This window comes from Pongo abelii, chromosome 8 (assembly GCF_028885655.2).
Source record: "Pongo abelii isolate AG06213 chromosome 8, NHGRI_mPonAbe1-v2.0_pri, whole genome shotgun sequence".
NCBI lineage: Eukaryota > Metazoa > Chordata > Mammalia > Primates > Hominidae > Pongo > Pongo abelii.
Window position 1 is genome coordinate 5,140,578 of NC_071993.2, and position 15,785 is coordinate 5,156,362.

The window sequence follows — 15,785 nt, forward strand, 5'->3', positions numbered from 1 at the left end:
TGCTTTTTAAAAGAAGACATACTTGTGGCAAACAAGCATATGAAAAAAATGCTCAACATCACTGATCATTAGAGGAATGTAAATCAAAACCACAATGAGATACCACCTCATACCAGTCAGAATGCCTATTATTATACTATGCATCTGATGAAGGTCCAATATCCAGAATCTACAAGAAAGCTAAACAAAATAACAAGCAAAAAAAAAATTAAAAAGTGGGGAAAATACATGAACAGATGCTTTTTAAAAGAAGACGTACTTGTGGCAAACAAGCATATGAAAAAAATGCTCAACATCACTGATCATTAGAGAAATGTAAATCAAAACCACAATAAGAAACCATCTCATACCAGTCAGAATGCCTATTACTAAAAAGTCAAAAAATAACAGGTGCTTCTAAGGTTCTAACAAAAAGAGAACACTTATACACTGCTGGTGTATTAGTTCAACCATTGTAGAAAGCAGTGTGGTGATTTCTCAAAGAACTTAAAACAAAATTACTATTCAACACAGCAATCCCATTATTGGGCATATAGCTAAAAGAATATAAATCAGTCTATCATAAAGACACATGCATACATATGTTCATTATAACACTGTTCACAATAGCATAGTCATGGAATCAAATTAAATGCCTGTCAACACCAGACTGGATAAAGAAAGCTTTACATTCTCACAAAATTTATATACCACCTTTTAACCTCCAAGATGATGATATTAGGAGGTTGGTACTTAGGAGTTGATTGTGTTACTGGACGAGGGTGTCCAGGTTCTTGGCTTCTTGAACAAAGAATTGGACAAAATGCACCAAAAAAAGCAAGGAAAGAATGAAGCAGCAAAAGGAGATATTTATTAAAAATGAAAGTACACTTCACAGTGTGGGAGTGGCCATGAGCATAGGGCCCCATTACAGAATTTGTGGGGCTTTAAATACACTCTGGGGGTTTCCATTGGTTACTTGCTGTATGTCCTATGTAAATGAAGAGGACAAAGTAAAGTTACAAAGTCATTTATTCAGCATATACCCTATGGAAAGGATATTTCCTGTCATAGCTGAAGTGTTAATTGGCCTTATGTTCCCTGCCTCCAGACATTATTTTCTTGACTCATTTCCCCACTGAGAGACGTGATCCTCACAAATCTTTATGGGAGGCAGAGGGACAGCTGGTCTTTCTTTTGTAGCTGCTTCATGCTGGCTTGGGGTGTAGTCCCTACCTACTGAGGATCACAGAACTCACTCTCTGCTCTGTCTAGTGAAGGCAGGGTATCTTCTTGATGGCCAGGGGTGGTGTCTTTACCTGGAATTGGCTGGAGCCTTTGTTGCATGATCATCTGAAGCTAGATGGTCTCTAGGTGAGAGGAAATGAATTTGGTTAAAACATTTAATGGGAACTTCAGGGGTGGATACCTATACTGTCGAGAATGTTTGTTATAGAGATTTGCAGGAGACAGACAAAATTTTGTCTGTGGTGTGTTCTAGGATCTGTGTGTTTCCTTAAAATCTTAGAACTAGTGACTCCATTTTGGTTTGGTTTGGTCTGTTGAGGCTTAGTGCGTGAGCCCAGTCCAAAACAATGGCCTCCTATAATTTTGTTTTAAAAATTTCCCCTTTTTGATCAGTTTCTCACTTAGGTGAGAATGTGACCAAAACTTAAGGCCTTAGTGCCACTCTCAGCTACCATCATTTTGGGTTTTCCATCTCAATATGTCATTGACAGGTTACAGTGCCCCCGTGGTTGCACATTTCTTTCAACTCTTGTCATTCCAGTCTAAGAGAGACCATATGACATCCTAGTGATGGTTGCATATAAGCACTTAAAACCTTTGAGAGAATATAGCGTACCAAGGAGACTATTATTATGATTATTCGGAGGATAATACCTAGAGTTTGGAGTATGGTCCTCATCCAAAGTTCCCATAAGCCAAACCTCCTAAAATAGAATAGATTAAAGAATGAGCTAGATAAAGAGTCTACTCACTTAACTTAGTAGTCTCATCTCCTTCACTGAATTTCCATAATCTTCATTTAATGTATTTTTCCATAGGTCATAAGTGCCAGCTGCAGCATAGATACTTTTCTGTTCATCCAATTCTATTATAACTTTCACAAAAGAATTTAAAGTCTGTTGTTTAACTGTAGCCTTTACAGTAAAATTTGCTATAGAGCATATAATGGGGGATACATTTCTGTGCATTGCTTCTCTACTCTAAACCATGGAAAAAGCACTTAACAAATGATGCCCTTCTAGAAGAGTGAAGGCCTCCTGGCAATGTTCTCTTTAACCCATGGTGTGGATTAAGAGGAGTGAATCAATGTTTGTTTGTTTGTTTTTGAATGATTATTAGGCAACATATGTACCATTAAAGTTTCTTACGTACATTGGGCCTTTCTCCTTTATCTACCAAAGTATAAGTTTATCCATTTATAAGGCTGGCTGCAAATTCCTTAACAAACAAAAGTACACCCCATAAGTGCACATAACAGATCCCTTTGACATTTCTATTGTTCAGAGAGGCATAAGCAAAAAAAATAATAAAAGATAAGAATTTCATGACAGTAGAAGTGTTAATCTGTTAACTTGGGAAAAGATATTCACATGAAGGATGCCATCTTCATTTTGGGAGAAATTTCCCTGGTTAGTTTTACCTTAAGGGCTCCAATGAGTGTACAATTCCAAGAGTGTGGAGGGAACTTTCTCAGATGTGAGATTATGTACCCAAAGTTCAAGGTCCCAAAGTTTTGTTGTAGTGCGGATGGCAAGATTTTCTGATGTTCTCAGAAGATCCAAACAATTGAAAGCTTTTTTTACCTGGTGAAAATATACTGTAGCATAATAATCTACCATTATAACATCAGCCCTCTTGCATGGGAAAGCTTTTATACAACAAGAAAACATGCATTGAAAATAACAACTGAATGACATCCTTTTATAAAATGTCTAAATGGCCCACTAGGTGACCGAATGTACCTGAAGCTTTGTTTTCCCAGGAATATGGGTCCAAACAATAGTTACAAACTATTTTAGTAATTGGTAAGTTACCACACCAATATATTCAAATTGGATTATTTTATCTTTCCATGGTGAGTTATGGAATGCAGAACTTTTAATAATAAATGCTTTAAGGACTCAGGAAGGACAATGTGGCCATCCTGGTTCTCCATGAGTCTAAACTTGATTAACATTAGACTTATATCCTCTTGAATACCAGTTGATTCTCCAAATTAGGTGCATTGTACTGATAGCTGATGAGTTACCATGGGTGATTTGACTCAGACCATGGAGTTTATTTGAATTGTATATTTAAACAATTTTAGTAGTAGCTTGTTTAACATGAAAATCTGACAAAGTATTTTCTTGGTATTTGATTAATTTTTTTGTTCTACTTGGATTAGTAACTTTATACAAGAAAATTTGGTTATTTCTATGGTTTATAGTAACATAGTTGATGGCATATAATTAGACATTTGAATTTTAGAAATTCCATATAATCTTGGAACATATATTAGCATTATTCACAAAATATAACCTAAAGAAGATTGAACATCATTTTGGTGATCCCATGTACCTAAACATGTTAAATAATACTGTTTACGTCTTTTCTGGATGTTTTCAGGGGCCATCTGATCCATCCAAAATGCCAGGCATTAGAAAAGACAATTTTGAAACTGAAGTTTGATTTTGGAATTCCAGATTGCTCTAAATTACTTATTTTGCCAAAATGATGACTCAGAAATTTTAAAGAAGCAAAAACCTTTTATAACCTTTTACCAAAAAACAAAAAACAAAACACATTTTACTATTCTTACACATCTTGCATATAAAACTGTTTCTAGTAATCTTAATTACATGTTAATTGTGACTCCTAGTGATTTTAATTGTAATGTAAACCTGCTAAGTTTTGTTCTGATAAGATTAGATTGTTTCCAGCATAGTTAGGGGCACAGCCAACTCCCCATGGAGAGCAGGTGGCAGGGACTCAGGGGGACGTTCAGGCAGGCAGAGGGGAGAAGAGGCAAGACCACAGGGAATGCTGGGAGCCTCCCAAGAAGGCCTCTTTCATCCCAGAAGCCCCGGGGCCATCCTGAGTGGGCTGTCCTCAGGCCTTACCTAGCTGGAAAGCAGGCAAGTTAAACAAATTTCAAACACCAAAGAAGCAGTTTATATGATCTTAAAGCATTTAGCAAACTTAATATTTGAACATAACTTAGATCACATGTTTACATTTTCAAGACAACTGTATTTTACCAATAATCTTTAAAACTGTTTATTTCCTAAAGATTACTCAAGTCACATGAACTAAATAAAAAGCATTACGTTTTTCACTTTTCTGACAAAATATTTGATTTAAGCTCTTACATTATTATTAAACCAATTAATTTAAAACTTTACAGAAGGGACAAATGGTGACTTTTACCTTTCATTTAACCAGTTTGCACAGAACGAAAGAGACCAGAGACTAACTGGTAAGAAATATTCTTTTGTAAGCATGTCTGGTTTCTGGGTTCTTTCTGCCTGAGTGGCCCTAGGGACCCTGCTCAACTGTATGCAGACAAACATATTGCCATGAATTAAGAATATTCACAAATAGTTTACAAATTTTGAAGAAATTAGGCAGAGAGAGAAATAGAATTCAAATTCTATTTACGAAAGTATACGCAACATGCTTAAAGTGTCTAGAAGCCTAAAATCCAAAAAGTTAGTTAGAATTTGATAACTTCTGAATTATACAAAATTATTTTTCTCACTAATAATGTTTTCTGGCACATTTTGTCTACAGAATTATGTGTTAACTAGAATTCTTATCCTTATAACCTAAAACTTAAGTGAAACCCTAGAAAGCAAGAATTCCTGGCCAGGCATGGTGGGTCATGCCTGTAATTCCAGCACTTTGAGAGGCCAGGACAGGTGGATCACTTGAGGTCAGGTGTTCAAGAGCCTGGCCAACATGGTGAAACCCCCTGTCTACTAAAAATACAAAAATTAGCCCAGCATGGTGGCAGGCACCTGTAGTCCCAACTGCTTGGGAGGCTGAAGCATGAGAATCGCTTAAACCCAGGAGGCAGAGGTTGTGGTGAGCTGAGATCACACCATTGCACTCCAGCCTGGGCAATAAGAGGGAAACTCTGTCTTAAAAAAAAAAAAAGCCCTTCCACCTTCTGAGCAGGGCAAATAGTCCCATTCATTCCTAGGTCTTCAGGCAATACCAGGGAGTGACTCCAGCCAATTGCCCTCAATTTTCAAGGAGCTACTAGAAAGCAGTTGTTGAAAGAAAGGCTGAAAATGAAAGAAAGGAAAAAAGAGGAGACCCAGGTCCCTTAAGCAAACTGGTTGGTGGCGGTTAGGTGCCTTCACATGGATTCACATGGACACCCTTAGTTTCCACTGGCCATAGCCAGAATCCTGCAGTTTTCTCTGTGTTTAGGCACTGCCCACCAAAGATCCCAAGTTGGAAAGGAAAAAAGAGAGAGAGAAAGAGAGAGAGAGATTCCCCTGTATGAAACAGAAAGGAAAGGAGAAGAATAAATCCTAAACTTTGTGCCTACCTTCTCCTGGAATTTCTCCTGGCTGGCTCAGCAAAATATGTTACCAGTGGAGGGTGTCCAGGTTCTCAGCATCTTGAACAAAGAATTCGACAAAATGCACAAACAAAGCAAAGAAATAATGAAGCAACAAAAGTAGATATTTATTGAAAATAAAAGTACGCTCCACATTGTGGAAGTGGGGCCTGAGCGTAGTGGCTCGAGGGCCTTGTTACAGAATTTGTGGGGGTTTAAATACTCTCTAGGGATTTTCACTGGTTACCTGGTGTACCCACTATGTAAATGAAGAGGGTGAAGTGAGGTTACAAAGTCATTTACCTGGAATATGCCCTATGGAGAGGATATTTCCTGTCATAGCTGAAGTGTGAATTGGCCTTATGTTCCCTGTCTCCAGACCCTATTTTTCTGCCTCAATTGGATCTTGAGTGTGGAACCATAATAAATGGGATTAGTGTCCTTGTTAAAGAGATTCAAGAGAGAGTTCTTGTCCCTTTTGTGACATGAGGATAGAAAGAGGACAGCTATGTATGAGTCGGGAAGCAGGCCTCACTAGACATTAAATTTGTCTGCACTTGATCTTGAGCTTCTAGCCTCCAGATCTGTGAGAAATCCATGCCTGATATTTATAACTAACCAGTCTGCAGTCTTTTGTTATAGCAGCTGTCATGAACTAAGACAGCGTGTTAGAAGGAGACATAGACTTAACCAGTGTTTTGGGGGTATTTTAGGAGCCCTGATAGGTGATCTTCATGTCAGATTTGCTTCTATGGGATGGTATTGATGGGGTGAAGTGGATTGTCCCAGCTACTCTGGAAACGTTTCTTTTTGTTGCCTCACAAAGGATTTCCACTTATTTACAGAGAATTATATGGCTATACCTTACTGTGATTTATGTTGCTATAACAAAATAACTATAACTGGCTGGTTCTTACACAATAGAGGTATATTTGGCTAATGGCTCCAGAGGCTGGAAATTCCAAGGCCATAGTGATCTCATTGGTTGAGAGCCTTCCTGCTGTGGTGCTCCATGGTGCAAAGCAGGAGAGTAAGAGATCAGGAGCAAGAGAATAAAAAAGCAAGGGAGATCAGTGGCAGAGACTCTCCCTGCTCTCATGGGCTCTGTCTGTTCCCTCTCTACATAATGAGAGTAAAATCCAAACAGCATGAGGACCGAATCAAATATGACAAAGACTCCCTAGAGGCATGTCAGTGCTGGTAACACCTGTTTTTCACAACTCAGTGACTAAGGCACAGACCACCCCACACAGTGGCAAAGATTCTCTTCCTGAACAGAGTTTCCCCAGGCTCCTCTGAGTCTCTTTTTAAATAGGCCTTGCCTTGGTCTGTAAGGATCTGAACACACCCGAACATAATTTCTGACAGTTCAAGGCTACATCGATAGATAACCAAGCCCTGTTAAAGAGCCAGCCTGAGAAAACTCACGGCTTCCAAAAGAATTCAGTATTTGTTCCAGCAATGTCTGAAGAAATGCCTGTCTCCCAGCCTCATAGAGGGCAGGAGTCCAACTTCCCTTAGTTCCAGTTAGCAAACCCAGAGGGACTAATCACATGGCCCAAGCAGCCCCTTCCTACTTTTTGTAATTTTCCACTTGGCTGGTTCCACTCAGTCTCTGCTCAGCCTTTCCCTTCTCCCTCATTTTCTGTTTAAAATGCTGAGTCACCTTGCATAGATCATAGTTCAGTTCAGTTCACCCTGGACCTCTTCTCTACTGCGATATTATGTTACTGGTAAAACCTGTCCTCACCATGTTAATCAGTACCCAACTTTCTTTGTCTTTGACTTTAGCAATAGCAGAATTTGTTTTTTCTGGCTCTTATGATTTAATAGCTACAGACAGGTGGGAATGAAGACCAGCCTATATGACACTTATCTCTGGGTTCTAGTACTATCGAGCAGCAATTTAAGTATTAGGGATTTACAAATGTGTTTAATTTACTGCCAAACCCTGGCATAAGTCAAAATAAATGCTTATATTTGATCAGTAAAATACGAGGTAATGATCCACCTCAGGGAGGAGAGTATGTGACTGCAATTATAATCTTTAAAGCCTTCTGTTTTGAAAGCATGCTTGCTTGAACTTCAAGTTTCTAGGCAAATGTAAGGGTCATTTGTAAAAGCTGAGTTTTTCCTGTTGCCAATAAGGATAGAGACCTTTTCTTCTATGCTCATTTCTTAGACTATTTTCTTAAGAAAAAAAAAATGTATTTGTAAACTCTTCCTTAGTCCCTTTATTATGCATGTCAATTTTTTGAAAAGCTGACTAAGCCTCTTGCCAGAATTGCAACCTGCCAGTGTTGTGTTAAGGGTAAGAGAGACAACTCTTTGGAAACGAAAATATCAAGAAAGATAACTTCCTATCTCCGTGGGCCCCTTGCTCCAAGCTACAACTGCCTGCTTGTCGTGAAGAAATGTTATTTTTCCTTGGGATAAAGGTGACTGTCTAGCACAGAAGGATACCCCAATTACCAGGTGAATTTAGGATGGAGAATGTTATAAAATGTTATAAAAACAATGTTTGAAAGAATCTTATAAAAAATGGTAGTGTTAGGCCTTATTACATGAAGACCAGTTATCATTTATCTCAAGAAGATGCATGTAAGGATTGTATTTCTTGGCTATATAAAGGGGTGAGATTTCTTTCTGTCCTTGTAATCTCTTTAGCATATTACCCATGATGCACATTGCAGCCTGGTTTAATGCTTTTTAAATTTTATTTATTTATTTATTTATTTATTTTCGAGACAGAGTCTTGCTCTTTCGCCCAGGCTAGAGTATAGTGGCACAATCTTGGCTCACCGCAACCTCCGCCTCCCGAGTTCAAGTGATTCACCTGCCTTAGCCTCTGAAGATGCTGGGATTACAGGCACGCACCACCCCACCCAGCTAATTTTTGTATTCTTAGTAGAGGCGGGGTTTCACCATGTTGGCCAGGCTGGTCTCGAACTCTTGACCTCATGATCCGCCTGCCTCAGCCTCCCAAATTGCTGGGATTGCAGGCGTGAGCCACTGCACCCAGCCCTAATGCTTTTTTAATAAGAAAATTATTTTCTTTATTTTCTACTTTATACAGAGTTTTGTAGAATGGCAGGAGATTTCATTTTTAACATTATTCTCCAATATAAAGGAGAACAGACTTGACAGTTGTTGTCCCAAATTAGGTAAAAGATTGAGATTGGAGATCCCCATAGGCCCATAATTTCTACCTTTGGTAACACAATGGAAGACATAGAACAACCCTCCCCTACACAGACTCCTCAGTGGGACAGCCCAATTACATCCACTGTCCTGAGCACATGGACCCCCTTTCTCTCTCAATCTTATCCACGTGACTCAGTGAGCAGCTCCAGCCCAGATCACAGAACCACATGAAGAATTGAAAACCCCACCTTCTCAAGAGGGCCAAGGGCAGAGCATGGACATATTTGATTAATACCAAGGAGACATGAGAAAAATGAAAACATTGCCATGACTGTATTTTGGTATTCCAGAGTTTCTGCCTCGCTGCTATGAAGAACATCACCCTCACCTCGGGTGCTTCTTGTTAGTAATTCTTCTTCCTTGACCTCACCCTGTTCTGTGGTTGTAAATCCCCACTTGTCTTGGTTGAAGGCAGAGTTGAACTTGAAGGAAACCAAAATATTTCACTCTTCGGAAAGGAAGATAAATCTTAGGGCCCCAAAATCACTAAGCTAAAGAAAAAAGTCAAGCTGGGAACTGCTCAGCACAAACTTGCCTCCCATTCTATTCAAAGTCACCCCTCTGCTCACTGAGATAATTACATATTTGATTGCCTCCTTTGCAGAGGCTAACCAGAAACTCAAAAGAATGCAACCATTTGTCTCTTATCTATCTATGACCTGGAAGCCCCCTCCCCACTTCAAGTTGTCCCACCTTTCCGGACTGAACCAATGTTCATCATACATGTGTTGATCGATGTCTCATGTCTCTCTAAAATGTATGATACCAAGCTGTGCCCCAACTACGTTGGACACACGTTCTCAGGACCTCCTGAGGGTGTGTCATGGTCATTTGTCCTCAACCTTGGCAAAATAAACTCTCTATATTAACTGAGACCTCTCTCAGCTTTTGGGGGTCCATACTCTAAAAGAAAGTATTTTGACAAATTTCAAGATGGCCATTCAGAAGGGCAGGAAATACAAGAACAGCTGAAAACTGTCTTTTATGAGAGAGGCTTGCACCTGTAGAGAAACTCTGCTTGGATGCAGCCAGCCTTTCTCTGAGGCTTTCCCTTGGATTTAGGAAAGATTAACTGATGGTCTGACATCTTTAAAGGTCTGAAGAAAACATTTTCCATCTCTTCTCTTAAGTGCTGCTATCTATGAGGTTTCACTGACATAGTGTGCAAGAAAATTAAATTTTGGGACCCCAAACTCTTTTAGCCAAAGAGAAAATTCTAACCTGGAACTGGGTCACAAAAACCTGCCTCCCTCTTCTGGTTCCTAAATAATATGGCTACAAGATGAAAGGCTACCCACCTCCCCCATATTTTGTCCACAAGGAAATTCCTGGTGAGCTGTTGAAACTTTACCATGGTGATACAAATCCATAGCTTATCTTTACAGTTGCGGTCACCCCACAGACACAAATGCATTTCTGATTGTTCCCCTACCCCACTTTGTGTTATCTTATGTAAAATGCATATTTCCCATATTTTTCCTCTGCCCCCTGTTGTTGACGTGAGAACTGTGTGCTTCTCAATATCCCGCCCTTTCCCCTTTAAATTTGGAGCCCTCAAAATCATCTTCAGAGAAAGGCATAGACCTGTCTCCTGGGTACATCCTCAACTTTGGCAAATAAATCTCCTAAAATTACTGAGACCTGTCTCATCATTCTTTGGTTGACAAAAACAAGACATCTGCTAGCCAGGCCTCTTTTCTCCCTCCCATAACCCATGTTGCCACTACAATCTGTTTTGCCAAGATTTAAACCCCTCTCTCATTTTTTTCTATAAACTTAGATGGTTTACACGTTGCTCTGTGGTTCTCCCCTGCACATGGTCATAAGTTTGTGTGCCTTTTCTCTTTCTAATCTGCTTTTTGTTAGGTGAATTTTTAGTGAACTTCAGAAGGTAGAGAAAATTTTTTCCCTTGGCCCCCACCAGCATGATCGCTCTCCCACAGAAAGACCCAAATGAAGTGGCCCCTACATCTAACGCCATGGCCCCCCTTGAGTGAAGTATTTCTCACTGTGTTTTAGGAAATGTCATAAATAAGTTTTTTTTTTTTTTTTAACACCCTGTTGGACCATAAAGGATTGATCTACTGGTAGACACTTATTCTCAATCAGAGCTTTTCCCAAGGGAATTTGTCATGTGGAAAAAAGCTCAAGGAATGGCCAGGCATTGTGGCTCATGCCTGTAATCCCAGCACTTCGGGAGGCCGAGGCAGGCAAATCACCTGAGGTTGGGAGTTCGAGACCAGCCTGACCAACATGGAGAAACCCTGTCTCTACTAAAAATACAAAATTAGCCGGGCGTGGTGGAGCATGCCTGTAATCCCACCTACTCAGGAGACTGAGGCAGGAGAATCGCTTGAACCCAGGAGGCAGACGTTGTGGTGAGCCAAGATCATGCCATTGCACTCTAACCTGGGCAATAAGAGCGAAACTCTATCTCAAAAAAAAAAAATAGGCAAGGAATATGGGAGTCATGGGGGCTTGGATGTATTACTGGGGGGCTCTAGAGAGATGGAGGAGCCACAGGTTGCTGGGGCTAAGATATCCTGAGCTGCACTGGTTTCTGAGCTATTCAAATCCCAGTTGTTTCACCCTTTATTTTTGGAGTCACCCAGGATCCTTTTAGCAACCACCTTTCACTTGCATTTAAGCCTGTTTTTACTGTTGCAAACACACAAAACACACTTAATAAGATGCTGTAACAGTAGTTCTCAAATCACAGCAACGACTCTAGTAGTTGTATCCTAGGAAATTAAAATTCTGTGTTACCTACTTGCTATGGTTTGATGTGTTCTCCAAAGTCCATGTGTTGGAACTTAATCCTCAATGCAATAGTGTTGAGATGTGGGACCTTTAAGTGATAATTAGGTCATGAGGGATTTGCCTCATTCATGAATTGTTGCTATTATCTCAGAGGCGAGTTAATTATCGGGGATTGAAATCCTGATAAAAAGATGAGTTTGCTCTCTCTGTCTCTCTCTCTCGACTCTAGAATTGTAAAAAACTAATCTCTATTCTGCATAAATTACCCAGTCTCAGGTATTCCATTATATTAGCAGGAAATGTACTAAGACACTACTTTATAAAATTTTGCAATTTCCAGTGTTCCGCTTTTCCTTGATCCGGCTTCATCTACATTTTTCTTTGCTTGTTACTGATGTGAAATTTTCCTGTTGTCTCTCATTTATGGCTTACACTATCACATGCTCTCTACTAATTCATGCCTTCTATTTCCTTCTGTTGTTTTTTGTAAGCATCTCTTTTCATGTATCTCATTTTTAGGCTCTCTAAGACATATCGTAAAACTCACTTGATTCCTCATTATCATGCATGGAGCTCTGTTTGCGGGAAGTTCTCCCTCCTGACCTGCTATGCCATCACCCAGCCAAAGGAGTGCTGCCTTTGCTTTATTTGCACATTCCTGTTTTAAACAGTCATGCCCAGAATTATGTGGCTACTTGGTGCACATAATGAAAAATCTGGTTTTGAAGTCATGTGTAAAATTAAAATATCTTTGTATTTGATTGTCTCACATCCACTGTGGTCTCTGTTTCAGCACCTCATTGGGATCATTAAACTCATTAAATTCTTTACATGAACTTGAATTGTTCATAGAAATCTCTAGCCATTTCCCTGGTTAAACAAGATAATCTTTTTTTTTCACTAAAGAACATTCGTGGTGGTTTAGTGATGAGGTTAATATTCCCCTCTTTTCCACCTCCACATTGGAAAAACCACATTGGACTGAGTTTTGAGGAGCAAAGAACTAATCACTTGACCAAAGGGGCCCTGTATCCCCACAAGCCCTGGGTATTTTTCTCTCATAGAGAGAGGAGGATCTGTATGGATACCTGAAAATGTGATTTTATATATTCTTGGCATCCAGGGGAGAAAAATTAATAAGCAAAGAAGCTACAGTTATCTCCCCAGAAATTAATGGGTCATGTCAAGACTATAGGTTTTCATTTCCTTCTGTTGCTTGTTAGAATGATGTTCTTGTGGGAAACTGGAGTTCCACAATTCCAATTTCTTCATGACTCCCTACCCTAGCTAAGCACTTTATTCTTAAGAGACTGGCACCAAGTCACTTTGTCCTATTATGGAAATGCAAGGTTTGTCTTTTGGATGGATTTCTGAAGACAATGGGTAAAACATTAAAGTTGATTTAATTGCTTGCCTGCCTGGGCAAGGAGTTTGGTTTTTGCTGAACATTCCCCTTAGTAAAATGGCAGGATGGTTTTGTTTGCCATTGAAACGAACCAAACATTTAATCCTTTTCCCTTCAGAGAAAAAAGAAAAAAAAAAAGGTGCAGCTCACTGCCAGCGCTCATTTAGTTTTACATTAACATGTTCTTTGAGGCTGAAGCAAATCTGACTGATTTTCAGTGTAAAAATAACATATAAAAACTGTTCTCAGAGTTATTTCTAAACAGAACTAAGATCAGAATTGTTTGAATCATCAGAATCGTCTCTTTTGAAAAATCGATTCATCAAATGAATCTTCAGCCAACAACTGTTCAAGAAGGATGTAAATATCACAGGTAAGAATTCTACATTTTCTAAGATGTGGCATTGTCAGTGATCTGAAAATATGATTACTGTATTTTGTAAATGGAAATACCATTACAAAAACAGAAAGCTATAAAAGGAATGATGTCTTTTGTTTCCAAAGTCAACATACTAGAGTGATTCAAAAATAATAAGTCAGGTGCGGTGGCTCATGCGTTTAATCCCGACAATTTGGGTGGCTGAGGTGGGTGGATCACTTGAGGTTGGGAGTTCGAGATCAGCCTGGCCAACCTCGTCTGGCCAGTGGATGGTGGTGAAACTTCGTCTCTACTGAAAATACAAAAATTAGGTATGGTGGCACGTGCCTGTAGTCCCCGCTACTCGGGAGGCTGAGGCAGGTAGAATCACTTGAACCTGGGAGGTGGACGTTGCAGTGAACTGATATTGCGCCACTGCACTCCAGCCTGGGCAACAGAGCAAGAATCTGTCTCAAATAATAATAACCATAATTATAATCATAAAAGCGAGATATTTCGTGGCAAAGTTTTCTCAGGGTAAACTGCCACCACAAGTGCCACTGGTGAGTATTCTCAGGTCAAATGGAAAAAGGGTTAAATGCAAGGCACGTCATCAGCAAAGTACAGTACCTGTTTGTGAGTTGATTTTCTCTCCAGTCCGACATATTCCTCAATATGATTTTTAAATGGAATAGGGATCTCACTGGGGGATATGCAAGTAATTTAAATTTGTTCATACATATAGGCAGGGCCCAGAGAGATTAAGAGCACATGTGGTTTAAATGCTGTTATCTCTGCTTTGTGAATAGCGTGGTAAGTTGAAAATATTTGCCACTGAAGCAAGGGACTATTTGCCTCAAGGTTAAATAAGACAAGAAGGGCTTCAGATGCCTGGTTTGCAGTGATGAGTAGAACAGGCCCTTCTGCTGTCGGGTGCAGACATTTCTCCTCCACCTTCTTTAAGGCATTAACACTCACTAGACGTGTTCATCTAAAGGTGTCTCGATAGTGTTAACTCCAGTCTCCTTGTGAGTCTTGCTGACTCACCATGACTAGAGGACTTCGATGGCATGCTAGACCTTCCAGTCACCAGCCTGGATCATTGTACGTGTTCTGAGTTGCACAGGTGTTTTACTTTTGTGCCAGGTGGTTGGAAATAGGCACATAAAATGGAGCCATTTGTTTTAAAATCATTTCATTTATTGATGCTCTTGTCCAGTGTGTCTGAGGGTGGTATCTGCCTTCCCAGGAGGCAGGAGTAGGGCCCCCAGCTGAGGAGCTCATGGTGCACTCTTAGCTTTTAAGACTTGTCATACGGGGTGCAGTAAAATAAAATGTGCTACTCAAAATGTACTTTTTTGGTATATTTTGATCTTGCTCTTAAGAGGGGCTACAATTCAGAGAGGCTGCAGACACAGAAATAGCCCTGAAAAGCTTTCTTCTCTGGCAGAGATTTGACAGAGGATAAAAGCCTTTCTCTGAGGCGCCCCCACCCCCTGCATCTGCCTAATTGGATCAAGGAAAGATTAACTTGCAGGAAAAACAGACTAAGATCCTGATGCTTTAAAGGTCTGACTGAGAAACTTCTCCATAGGCCACTGTCTATCTTCCTGAGGGCAGCTTGGGGAGCCCCTGAGAGACTCACATCTGTGTGGGGAAAGCCTTCGTTCTCCATGCGTACCTCTCCCTCTCCATTACCTGAGACCCCACCTCCCCAAGAGACCCCAAGCCCCTATTCTCTCTGTAGCCTCAGATGTGATGAAATCTTCAATCATCTGGTCCTGCTTGGAGTCTTATATTTGCTGCTCCATGTACATGTATATAAATTTATATGCATTTTATGTTAATTATTCCATTGTCAGTGTGTCTTATGTAATCAAGTCACCAAAACTTCAGAAGGGCGAGGAAAGAAAATTCTCTTTGCGCCTGCAGGGGTATCTGCATGGTGTGCAAACCAGAAAAGTTAAAGGGAAATAATGAATCAGATTCAGGGAATTAGCAAACATGACCTGGACAATGGCAATGAAGGAATTGTGCACGGCCTCTATACTGGTATTTACATAACTGAGGTCCATCAGTGCCAAGGTCTTTGTCTTTTTTCTTCCTTTCCCTCTGACTGCACATGTCCGGTCATAGGCCAAGGTTTAGTAAGAGCATCTGGTTAAGATGCGGAGATGGGAAACACTGTGTGGGAACGTGAATGAGTGTGTGTGAAAATGTTAAAAATCGTGTTGAGAAAAAAATCTTTCCTTGTGCAACTATACTTACTTGCATAATTATCACCTTTAGTTTTGTAATTATAAGATTTCTCAGAGCCTGGCTGGGTGCGGTGGCTGTCTGTAATCCCAGCACGTTGGAAGTCTAAGGCAAGTGGATTGCTTGAGGCCAGGAGTTCATGACCAGCCTGGCCAACGTGGTGAAACCCCATCTTTAATAAAATTACAAAAATTAGCTGGGCATGGTGGCATGCACCTGTAGTCCCAGCTACTCAGGAGGCTGAG